Here is a 13,104-nt window from a genome sequence, read left to right on the forward strand (position 1 = left end):
AGAGTTTGTTTATATGGGACTATCTTCATTTTTTGTTTTTTTTTTCATTTTTGAAGGATAGTTTTGCTGGACATAGAATTCTTGGTTGTCAGTCTCCTTCTTCAGTACTTTGTGTCATCTATCTTCTGGCCTCCATGGTTTCTAGTGAGGATCTTTTGTATATGATGTCACCTCTCTGGCTGCTTTCAGGATTCTTTGGCTTTGGCTTTCTGAAGTTTCATTATGATGTGTCTTTGTGCAGATTGTTTTGAGTTTATCTTACAGTTCACTGAGCTTCTAGGTTGTGTAGATTAATGCCTTTCATCAAGTTGGGAAGTTTGGGGCCATTATTTCTTCACATATTCTTTCTGCCCCTTTATCTCTTCTTTCCTTCTGAAATAATCGTTTTGCATATGTTCCTATGCTTGATAGTATCCACAGGTCTCTGAGGTTCTGTTTCTTTTCCTTCATTCTTTTCTTTTCCTGTTTCTAGGACGGGATAATTTCAATTTGCCTATCTTCCAGTTAGCTGTGTCTTCTGTGAGTTCAAATTTGTTTTGAACACCTCTAGTAAACTTTCCTTATTTTAGTGATTATACTTCTCAAAGCCAGAATGTCTGCTGAGTTTTTTAAAAAGTATTTCTTTCTCTTTATTGATATTGTCTAATTTGTAAGATGTCATTGTAATGCTTTCCTTTCGTTCATTTGTTGTTTTAACATATTTATAATAGTTTAAAGTCTGGTTACTAAGATCACCATCAGTTCCTCCTCAGGGATATTTTCCTTGGCTCCCCCCTCCCTTTTTTTTTTCTGGGTATGTGTCATATTTTTCTTTTTCTTTGCATGTCTCATAATTTTTGGAAACTGAATGCTTCAGATAGTATACTATCTATGTATATTATCATACTATATTATGTATACTATCATAGTATATTATACTATGGTATCAGATCACCCTCTCCTCCAAAGTTGTGTCTTGTTGCTGATATTCTGCTACATATGGCCACTGAGTTCTCTCCTACAATTTTTTTTAAAGTTCTTGCTTTTCTTTTTAATCTGGGTTCCTATGAGTCATCCTTGAGTCACTGTTATTTAGTGGCCAGCTAGTGATCTATCAGAAGCTTTCCTTACATGCTTTGTCTGTGTGCCTTTCGCCCCTTGCCAAAAGGATCTGTGTGTGAAGGCATACCTTCAAACTTCAGGCAATTTATGAAGCAGTCAGCTTTCACTTCTTGCTTCTGCAGAACTTCAGCATCAGCCCAGTGTGGGCTGGAGTGACAGGAGCCTTCTCCTTCCCCAGGTCGAGTCCTGCACATACACACTGCCTTTGAGATCCCCCCAAAATATGTCAGAACCTTCTGAAGTTCTTTAGTTCTAGTTGCGTAGCTCCAGGACTTCCTTTAAACTTTTGGTCATGCTCTTTTTTGCCTCAACTGAAATCACAACCTTGGACCAACAGCTACGATGCTACCAGCAGGTAACTATTATTTTAGGGAACATCCTGGGGATAGGACCTTCTTGTTGTTGTTGAGCTAGCTCTGAGTCGAAACAAACAGCCCCAACACCCTGGGAATGAAAGCTTTCCAGGTAGCTGCAAATACAGACAAAATGTCAGCTGTACTATATAGATGGGGCTTTTAATCAAGTTGCATAAGTGATCAGTCCTCTCCACTGGCTGCACGACTGCTGGCTTTTCATGACTACACTGCTGGGCTGGAGAGGAAAGGGGAATGCAAATAGCCCCTGTTAAAAGTGACATAGATACCTCTGTCTTACAGAGATTTAGTTTCTCTTGTGTGAACAATTTTCAGTTTATTCTGTGGTTTTTGGTTCATTTCTAAAGTTCTCAAATGATTTGTTTTAGTTGTTTTGGCAGCATTTTCTGTCTTTGTGAGAAAAGGTTTTTCACTGACTTCTTGCTCCGCCGTTCCTGAACACTTCTCTACTTTAAGTGTTACTTTTTTTAAAAAAATCATGGCTGTGCCCTTATAATTAGAATAACATGTGGGGATGTTAAACCAGTGTTCCCTTGTCCCTTTATCAAGAGCCAGACCTGGCCAATTCAGAGTTTAGAATTTCTTTTCAAATTATAGTTTCACCCACAATATAGAAATACACCTTCCATTGAGAAGGAAGATGGAGGGTATTAGATAAGGGAAGTCTATGCCAGGAAAGAGAAGTTGATCAGTAGCCCCTTCTGCCCTGATGGATTATGGGAAAGAGAAGAGAGTTGACTAAGTACTATGGATAGATCTTTCATTTCATTTCCCCCACTCAGGATGAACCCCAAGGAAAGGGACCCAGTGGGAAGATCCAAATGCATATTGGTGAAGATCCTGGGGGAGAGTGTCCAGAAAGATTGTTCTAAAGTATCTTTCCTTTTTCCCCAAGGCCTGTGCATGGTACTCAGCATATGACCAGAAGCTGAGGTGTTGATAGGAGCAGCATACTAACTAAGACCCAGGATCTGAAGGAGGTGGTTACTACATTTAAAATATCATATGATTTCCCTAGACTGTAGATTCTAGTCACAGGTATTTGCATGTCCTCCAAAAGGTCAAATGAAACCAGCTGCACCTGTAAGATCGCCAGTCCAGGGAGCATATCTGAGTGGCTGCCCCTGGACAGTGCCCGGAAGCGCTCAGAGGTTCTAGAGAATGTAACATGAGTTCCAATCGTTTGTCTCCCCTGTTGCCATGAGGTTACCCTTGGGAAAAAAGCAAGGTGGTAGGGGAGGCAGGAGGAGAGATGGGGAGGGGAAATTTGAAAAGCATTTGTCCAAAAAAACTGAGCCATTGAAAATACACTGTTCAAACTAGAAGAGCCTGTGATGCAAGAAAGAGGAAGCTGGAAGTCTCTGCCTTCCCCTCCAGAGGGAATGTGAGGAGATCATAAAGATCACACATGTAACAGACAATGAAGAAGCTAGTTTTCTTTGTACATCCAGGTAGAGTGTGAGTTCACTTGCGATCCGATTGTATCTTCTTACTTCCTCCCAGTCAGACAGAAATATAGGGTTCCCCCTTATAGCTGAACTTGGGCTTACTCCCTCCAGCTGTTCTCTCACACTCTCATCTCCCTTCTTTCTCCCTCGGTGGTGCACCCCGCAGAAGTGCCAGGGCTACGGTCAACCTGGCGGAAGCAAATTTCTGTGCTTGCTCTCACTACTAGGAACCTCCACGTCAGATCATATGGCCATGTTTTTATTAAGACAGAGGACTCCAGGGCCTCTGTTTCCTCTGTCTTGAATGCCGTCCACCTCTTCCCCTTCACCACGTGACTGATTAGCTGACCTTAATAAATCCACATAAACATCTGTCTCCTATTCCCCATTCCGACTCAAAGCACCAGTCCTCTGGGCTCCCACAGCACCCCACCCATCTCCATCTTCCTCCCTCCAACAATATTGCATGTCTTCACTTACTTCTCTCTTTTCCCCACTGGAACACGAGCTCCTGGATGCCTGCCTGTTCCATGTTGTATTTGCCTTTTCTCAGTACCTAATCCAGTCGGTGGAAAACAGAAGGTATTAATTCTGGTACTGATTGTCTATTATTTTTGATTCTGTGTTTCAAATTTTACTTTGTACTTTTTATTCACTCAAATAATGGAGCAAGTACTGTAGGTCTAGTACTAAATAAAACCAACCCCAAAAGCTGATGAGCTTATAATTCTGTGGGGCAGATAAATACACTAAAATACAATGCGTTGAGTATTTAAGGGGAAAAAAAAAAAGCATTGTGGGAGCAGAATAGACAAAGCCCTAACTTTCATAAGAGATCAAGTTAGATTTCATATGGAAGGATATATTTTATATGAATCTCAAAAAATGAGTCAAATTCTGCAAGTAAAGCATAGGTGATATTGGGAGAGGGGATGGTCATTGAACAGTATGTGAAAAGCAAGGAAAGATAATTCAAGTTTACATGCTGAACATTTATTATTCCATCCAAGAGTTGAAAGGATGGGTACAGGTTGACTAAAAGCATTCACTGTATTTACTGGGTTGAATCTGGGAGGCATTTGAGTTACAACCCCACGTCCTAGACCTGAGCTTTCAGCACCAACTTAACTTCTAAGTGAAAGTACAGACTTAGTCATTATATTTAGATTGACAATGACTTTCATTTACCCATGCCATCATAAAAGGAAGTACAAAAGGATTTTCAGTGTCATCTCTTCCAGTTTCCCTGACAATATGGAGTCCTTCCTGGAGCATCCACATCAGAAGTTCACGCCACAGTCTGGCTCATTTTTTGGCCACGTTTCCTCTCAAATAAGATGCTAATGAGGATACACTGCTTGATCCTAGATGTCTTCTTTACTCAAAACTTTAATCTGTGTGAAGGTGGTATCAGAACATAGCTAGATTTCCTAACACTTGCTCCAGCTGGAGGAAACTCTTGACTACTTTTGTGCGCTGTAACAGAACAATATCTTGCTTCGCTCTCTCATTTGTGTAGACTATACTTGGCTGTTTCCTCCTCTGGATGAGTAAGTCTCTGTCTCTTACATGTTTTGATATGTCTGTCATTCACTCAATCACTAATTATCCATACAATACATTTTCATTGAGCATCTATAATGAGATCTTAATTATAAATGTAAAACATAGACAATAGCAAGATAGACATCAAAAAGTCTATTTGAACAGATAAAGATACCTACAGTGAAGGCAAAATAATATAAACAATACAAGAAGAATATCATAACTGTAACTTCATAAAACATGTAATACTTTGAGACTAGTGCCAAGTGAATGCTGAAGAAAATAGGTGATTTAAAGATTAGAGACAAAGAAAGCTTTCAGAGGTCAGTATGCATCAGGGAAATATCAGAGGTGAGGTGGGGTGTGGGGATTGCGGCGTGAGCTGAGAACAGGTGAATGGGTGGGGTGAGTGGTTACCCTTGGGGAGAGAGAAGGGGATGTGATTAGGGAAGGGCATGCAGAGGGCTTCTGGAGAGCCAGCAGTGTTCTAGTTTTTTTTAATTAGGTGGTGACTGAATGAGAGTTCATTCATTTTATGAAATTTTTTCTGTATGTGTTAAATTCCATATAAAATAGAGAAAGATCAATGGATGGAGGAGGTTCTATTAATTAAAAACAAAGTGCTCTTGAAGCCTCCACTGACACTGAGAAGTCAAAGATGCGTAAGGCAGTCATGGCTCTCAGGAAGCTCCCATCCTGTACACAGGGAGGACCAGTGGTGACTGGAGGTGAATCCAGAAAGGTTTCACTGGATTGGAACAAGACCATGAACACTCTGTACACAAAGCCAAGGCACTTCAACCTTCTCCAGTAAGTAGCAGAGAACCACTGGATGGTCTTAAGCAGATTTATGAAATGAGATTTTCGTTTTAGAAAACTAACTCTGGTCATAACCTAAAGTATGGATTGGAGAAATGAGACAGAACTCAGGGCCAGTATCTCTGACAAAGCCTTATATTGTTTTAACTTTCTCAGACACATGTTTTCCTTCCCTAACCATTTTGAACCTCTGAACAGTTGGGTCACAATCTTGGATTTTCCAGAACAGCGCACACAATCCTTGTGAGTAAACATAATAAATACAGTTTAGTTGCTTTAATCCTTTTTGTTGTTAGAGTAGAAAGAAAAAAGTAGAAATATTAGTTGACTATTTAGGAGGTCTTAAATCTTCTAAGGCCTACTGAGTTGTGTCCAATTTTATCAACATCATCTAGTCAGCTCCTAAATTTTTAATTTTCTCCTGATTGCATTTATCCCATCTCCAGCTCCTTAACTCCCCTTCACCATTCTAGGAAAATTTAGAGAGTTATTTACAGCAAATAAGCCCCCAACTGATGTATATCTCTATGAAAATATAATTTTAAATATATCTATTAATGTATTTCATACATATATTTAAATATACATTTATATTTATATGTAAATATACTTATATTTACATATATATTTAAATATAAGTTTAAAGGGGGCCATAGCTCTCAGATTTTCTTATAGGCATTTGTGGGTGCTTGTTTGCAAGGTTACATTCAAGGGTCACTGCCCAGAACCCAGATTTTAGAAATTCTGATGGGAAAGAATGAGAGGAAGGGCAAAGGACCAGCAATCATGCCATTGATGTCAGCAGTTCCTCAACTCAGTAAAACTTGCATCACATCTACAAGGGAATATGAGCTATTTTTAGAATTTTGTTTCCTATGTTCTGACAAGAACCCTTCCCTTTTCTTTTTATATCAAGGGTTTTTTTAAGTGAATGGTTTTGAGTGGAAAATGCCCTAGAGCAGTAAGAGGAGGAAAGAAGCTCCAGATATCCTCACTGATGAGAACAGGAGTTCCAGTTTTTACAGGAATCTTGTGTGGTTCTGTGCATGTGTGTGCATGTGTTTTTGAAGTTGGAGTGGAAGAAAGAGAGGGTGGAGTTCAGAGAATTTTATTCTTCTCTGCTAATTCTCAACACACCCAGGATAAGGGGAAATTTTGGGAAGGGCCTGAGAAAGCATGGAAGGTCAGATACAAGCTGAGGCCCAGTTTGAAAAGCTATTTAAGACCCCCTCGCCTTAAACCAGCAGAGGTCATCCAGTGGTCAGGTTGGAAAGTCTCTACCCACCTCTGAGAGTGAAGTTCATGATGGAAACTTCACCAGGCCTTTAGCCAGAAAGAGAAGCATATCCTATGGGGGGAAAAAACCCCTTCTAAGTATGTCTGTCTACTCCTAACTTTCTCAAGTCCAGGTTTGAAAAAATAAATCGAGACCCCTGTACCACCTTCTATGTATTTGAAAGTTCTAAGTCAACCTAAGTGGCTGTTAAATTAGATATGTTTTTATCATCTTACTTGGATTATAATAGTTTGGGAGACCAAGTTCAAATTCAGAATTTTCAGACTCTGCTCAGAGTTCTGTTCTTGACTATGGTAGCATGAGAGAGCTGCTCCCGGACCCCCCAGACCACGGTCTGCTCCCCATTTCCGTAATGTGATGAGCCACGAACACATAACGAGTACCCCAGCCTGCCTGTCCATAGACCCACAAAGAGTAATTCTATGGCTGCTCTTGGGTCTAGGCTTGGGTCATCCCTTGGATGAATTTTACAGAGAGAAAGAGGGAGAAAGAGGGTGAGCTCATGAGTCACAGCGCAAGTAACTGGTGGCTGGGAGGAGAAGAGTGGGGAGACTGAATGCCCAAAGCAAACTGTATCTTAACTCAGCTTGGGGTGAGCGTACTTTCTCTGATTCAGCCTCAGATTTCACACCAGACAGACTTCACAGTAGGATAAACCCAGAGGAAGTCTAGGAGAAACAGCTGTTTTTATCAAGAGGGAGCCGAGCTCCTTAAAAGAGCTGAAAGAACTCAGGAACCAGAAAACTGAATTGTGGTCTCATATCTATCACTCATCCCCCAAACTTGTGGGGCCGTGGGAAAGCATGAATGGAGATCCTCACACCACACATCCAGCTACGTGAAAGGTAAAATCAAGTTTCAGATTGTTAAATAAAATATGTCCCATCCTGTTACTTTGACAAATACGCCTTCATAATGGTCTTGAAGGCCAGGTACAAATTCAGAATTCTTGGCCTCTTCAAAGTTGGTGTGGAAAATCATGGCACCAAGAGCCCCTCCCTGCCCCACACCCTGACCCTTGCTCTTCCATCCCTTGGCTCCTTCCTGCACACTGAGGGATCTCACACACATGTGTATCAACATCCAAGGTATGTCCACAGCCCACCCTACTCCCTCCCACTTCCTATCCTTGATATAAACTGCTTAGAGGCCTAAGGATATGCACACGACCAGTATGGTTCACTCACTGGAGGACTGACCCAGGGGAAAGGCCCCAGCAGGTAAGTCTAGAAGCAGCTAAGCATGGTAGGCCACAGGCTCCAGGTAGGCATATCTACTTGGCCCTGCCAACTCCTCGCCGGGGAAGGGTGCAGCCAAGGACAGGCTGCCAGTACTACTACATATGCACCTGCCCCCCAAGAACAACCTGCCCCTGGAGGCCTTCCTCAGGCATTTGAACTCTATCATTGACCCCAGGGAGAAGAATCTGAATGAGATGTTGCTTTGAGAGCCACCATGATTCAGGCTTCTCAGCCTTCTTGTACCCTGAAAACTCGTCCAGTGGGGACAGGAAATTGGGAGCTGAAAAGCTTGACCAATTCAGGCTACCTGCTGAGGAGAACCGTCAGCTATTGGGAAGACATGTGCTTCTAGATCTCAGGGCTGGGAAGTCTCTGAGGCTTTATCCTTGGCCAAGAAGTTACCGCTGTGGCATGTAATAACAAGTGGGGAAGATGAAAGAAAATTTTATCAACTTTTATTAATAAAAAATAAATTTTGTACTGGTAAAAGAATAGACAAATAGATCAATGGAATATAATAGAGAACCCAGAAATAGACCCACATAAATATAGTCAACTAATCTTTGACAAAGGGCAAAGGCAATACAATGGAGCAAAGATAGTCTTTTCAACAAATGGTGCTGGAGCAACAGGACATCTACATGCCAAAAAAAAAAAAAATCTAAACACAGACATTACACCCTTCATAAAAATTGACTCAAAATGGACCACAGACCTAGATGTAAAAGGAGAAACTATAAAACTCCTAGAAAATAACACAAGAGAGAACATCAGAGAAATGACCTCAAGTTTGGTGACGGCATTTCGATACCACACCAAAGGCATGGTCCATGGAGGAGCTGATAAACTGGACTTCATTAAAATTAAAATGTTCTGCTCTGTTCAGGATGCTGTCAAGAGAATGAAAAGACGGGTCCCAGACTGGGAAGACATATTTGCAAAAGATATGTCTGATAAAGGACTATTATTCAAAATATATGAAGAACTCTTAAAACTTAACAGTAAGAAAACAAACAACCCAATTAAAAAAAAATAGGCCAAAGATCTTAATCATCACCTCACCAAGCAAGATACGCAGATGGCCAATAGGTATATGAAGAAAATGCTCCACATTACAACCGAGAAATGCGGATTTTTTAAAAATGAGTATGACATACCTATAAGAACGGCCAAAATCCAGAACGCTGGCAACATCAAACGCTGGTGAGGATGTGAGGCAATGGGAACTCTTAAACACTGCTGGCAGAAATGCAAAATGGTCCAGCCACGTTGGAAGACAGTTTGGCAGTTTCTTATAAAATTGAACATACTCTTACCATATGATCCAGCAATATGATCTGGCAGTTGCACCGCTTGGCATTTACTTAACAGAACTGAAAACTTACAGCCACAGAAAAACCTACATGTGCATGCTTATAGCAGCTGATTCATGACTGCCAAAACCTGGAAGCAACCAAGATGTCCTCTAGGAGGAGAGCAGATAAATCAACTGTAGTCTATCCAGACAGTGGAATATTATTCAGCACTAAAAAGAAATGAATGAACTATTAAAGCCATGAAAAGACATGGAGGAAACAGAAGCCCATATTACTAACTGAAAAAAGCCAACCTGAGAAAGTTACATATTGTATGATCCTAACTATGTAACATTTTGGAAACGTCAAAACTATATAGACAGTAAACAGATCAGCAGTTGCCAGGGGATGGGGAAAGGGAGGGATGAACAGGTGTCGTAATACATTTGTCCATAAAATACACAACACCAAGAGCAAACACTAATGGATACTATGGTTTTGGGGTGATTATGATGTGTCAGTGTAGGTTCATCAATTGGAACAAATGAATCACTCTGGTGGGGGGGTATTAATAATGGGGGAGTTTATGCATATGTAGGGGTAGGGGAAATTTAGGAAATCTTTGTACCCTCCTTTTAATTTTGCTATGAACTTAAAACTTCTCTAAAAAGTAAAGTCTACTTAAAAAAAAAAAAAAGCACCTAGACAAAACAGAAACCAAAAAACCCACAAATTTGGATCAATCATGCTACATAAAGGATTGAATTATCTTTCTATTCTCTATATGGGCTGTATTATCAATAATACTTATCAGCCATAAATGTAGGGATGATTATGGCAGAGGAATATAAGACAGACACTGTTTCAACCTTATTTTTAAAAAATACTTTGCTATAGACAAATTTGTGTCCCCTCAACATTTGTACGTTGAAATCCTAACCTTTGATGTCATGGTATTAGGATGGTGGAGCTCTCATGAATAGATTAGTGCCCTAATAAAACAGACCCCGGAGACCTTCCTCACCCCTTCTGCCAGGTGAGGACGTGGTGAGAAGGCGGCTGTCTGTGACCCAGAAAGTCCCCACCATATGTGAAATCTGCCTCGATCTTAAACTTCCTAGCCTCTAGAAATGTGAAAATTTCTGTTGTTTGTAAATCACCCAGTCTATCATTTTCTGTTACAGGAGCCTAAAAGGACTAAGATAGAAATCCAGGAAGAAAAACAAATGAACAAAACAACACATAGTCCCAGTGCCCTACCCTTTTCTACCATTTCTGTGTAATAATTGTTAGTAGTTTTTGAGCATTCACTGTGTTCCAGATACTAGTGTGCTTGTTTTATGTTGATTATCTCATGCAATCCTCTTTATTCCCATTTCAGAGATGGGCAGGAAGAGGTTAAAGAACATGCCAGAAGGCACACACAGACAGTACTTGATGGAGCTAGGACTTGAACCCAGGTGTCCGGTTCTCGAGAACACACTCTTACGCACTGGGCCTCACCGTCTTCCTGGATCCTCACTTAGCATGGAAAGAAAAAGCCATGTACTAGTCCCAGCTTCGAGTCCTGCAGCCCTGGGCTGATGGATTTGATCTCGTGTCCTCATCTGTAAAACAGAGGAAATGGCATCTCTCTCCTGGGGCTGTTATGAAAACTGGAGGAAATAAGGTATGAAAAGTGCCTAGCACAGTGACAGCACAATGCTAGGTGTTCAATAATGGTTGGTTCCTCCCTTCCCTCTTTCCTTCCTTCCTTCTTTTCCTGGCTACTTGGCTATTTTCTTTGCTTTCTTTTGGCTACTTTAATGTGTAATTCACAGAAATAATATTGATTTTCCTTTGGGCATATTTACTAACCAAACACGTCCCGCTACCTGCCCTATCTTGTTTCTACTGTGACCACATGTAGGCTCATTCTGTTTGCTTTTGTCCTAGGCCAGCACAAATCTTTTTTTGTTAGGGGGAGGAGAAAGCAGGGTGTCATTTACGAATTAAGTAAATGAAAGTACTAGGCCCCGTGGGCCATCGTAACTCTGTCATCACTCTTGGAAATGCTCTTACCAAGCGCAAGTCATTTTCGCCAGAGTCAGCAGTTCTGCTTTGACGCAGGACAGAGTAATCCCGAGGAAGTCTGTGCTTCAGTTCCTGCACATACGGTTTAAGGGTGGCGTTCATCTAGTCTGGGCTGCCTCCTCCTTTCTGAAACTACGAGCCTCATGAGCTGCAGGTCTCTGATTTTCCAGGTGGGTCACAGGATCTGGAGGGTCAATTTCCTTTCCTATTTTTAAAATAAAAGCATTTTATCCTTTGCTCAAGGTGATCAAAAGAGCCTTCCATAAATGGGGGAAAAAAGAAGAATTGACTCCTTAAAATCAGAGGAGCAGAGTGATCAGAGACGTATTTCATCCCCAGCGGCTGTGTCTCCATTCAGTGGGTGGATTCAAGACAGAAAAGTCTGAGTTGCTTGCTCCTTCCACTGGGCAGGGATTTCCCTCTTTCCTAACCGAAAGACAAACTGTTCCACCCACCAGAGATCCCTCCCGGGCTGGCCCGATCTATGTGCGTCACGTCTGCTTCCTCCCTGCCCCAGTTGCATCACAGAAGCAGAAGCCCAGGAGGGAGCTCCTCCCTGCCAGTTTCTCCCAGTTGTCACCACTTCGAAAAGGGAAACCAGCCAGCTGCTTCCTTTACTTAGCACATTCCCCAGGGAGCGGCAGCTACCTGCTGGATTCCCCGCTCTCGGGAGCCTAGGGCTCCGAAGCATAGCCCAGCTTCCTGCTTTCAGGCTTCAGAGCCCAGCCCCACCCTCCAATCTTTGTTGACCTGCCTTTATTACCTGAACTGCCAGGTTCTTCAGTAGTCAGTTAAGATTCCTCCTCCCTAATACCCAAATAAGGAGGCTGGTTCCTGTTCCTGGAGAGACTGAGGGCCCTGGAGTAGACACCAGGTGATTCTGACACCGGGGACTTGGAATAATGATTCTTCTTGAAATCTGCAAAATATGCAAATGGAACCCTGACTCATGCCTAAGGGTGGCTTTGCACCTACCAACTGTCCACCCCCTTCCCTTTCTGAACTCCTTGTTATGTAAAGCCTGAGAAGGATTTTTTTTAAGCCTGGAAAGGACACCCCAGCAGGTTCTCTTTAATTTCTGGTGCACCTATAGGTTGAAGGAGACTCCAGTTTGCAGACCTGGCTATGAACATCCGATTACACAGCCAGCATCCCAGCTTAACCCTCTCCTCCCTCTTGTTTGGATACGTTGAAGAGTGGTACCCTTCTCAGCTGAACGCTGCGGAACTGTGTCATGGACTCTCTGCCTGGGTTTGCTGGCCTTGCACAGACTCCTCAGGCACGCCTTGCCCTCAGGCAGGGAGAGCGGAGCCAGGTTCTTATGAATGAAGAGGAAAGAATCGTCACAGGACACACCTCACTGCGCCTTTTCTTAGCCGGCTTCCCAGGTATTGACTTGTGCTAACAAAGAAAGGGAAATTTCTTGGGTGGAAGTTTCCACACCTTAGGATAAGCTTGCTCAATCCTGAAGCCTATAAGGAATGTTCTGCCCATAATCAATGAGTTCTAACTTAATTCCTTGCATTCTTTCTTGCATTCCAAACATTGTTAGCTGGGACACATACCTAAAGGGTGATTTGCAGAAAGAAAAATAAAATATTTAACACCACGTACTTTTTCCACTGAATACTCCAACATATTACCTTCTTAAATTCAAGTTATCAGATATTTTCATAAAGTTCAGGATCTTGTCTTCATTGCTGAGAACTAGCCTCAAAAAATTTTTTTTAAGTAAAGAAGAGTCTCAAAGAATAAAAAAAAATTTTAACTTTTTTGAGGGCACATTTTTGGGGTCAAGGACAAAGCTAGAAACAACTAGATGTCATCAGTCTTTCAGTCAAATACTATTCCAAGCAGACAGAACTGAAGAGAGTGCTCCCCACAGGCTTTATGGCTGCCTCACTGGAGATC

General features: G+C 41.8%; 1 long non-coding RNA gene across 2 annotated transcripts in view; it reads left to right on the forward strand.

The window, feature by feature from the left end:
- Positions 1 to 12,820, forward strand: part of LOC105092772 (uncharacterized) — a 74,173-nt gene extending 61,353 nt beyond the window's left edge. Inside the window, exons 5-8 of one of the 2 annotated variants that reach the window (XR_010377550.1) lie at positions 7,201 to 7,429; positions 10,502 to 10,789; positions 11,230 to 11,363; positions 12,287 to 12,820. This is a non-coding gene — a long non-coding RNA (uncharacterized LOC105092772). The remainder of the gene's footprint in view (positions 1 to 7,200; positions 7,430 to 10,501; positions 10,790 to 11,229; positions 11,364 to 12,286) is intronic. The other variant, XR_010377551.1, reaches the window with a different exon arrangement.
- The last annotated feature ends 284 nt before the right edge of the window (positions 12,821 to 13,104 follow it).

Source organism: Camelus dromedarius, chromosome 23 (assembly GCF_036321535.1).
Source record: "Camelus dromedarius isolate mCamDro1 chromosome 23, mCamDro1.pat, whole genome shotgun sequence".
NCBI lineage: Eukaryota > Metazoa > Chordata > Mammalia > Artiodactyla > Camelidae > Camelus > Camelus dromedarius.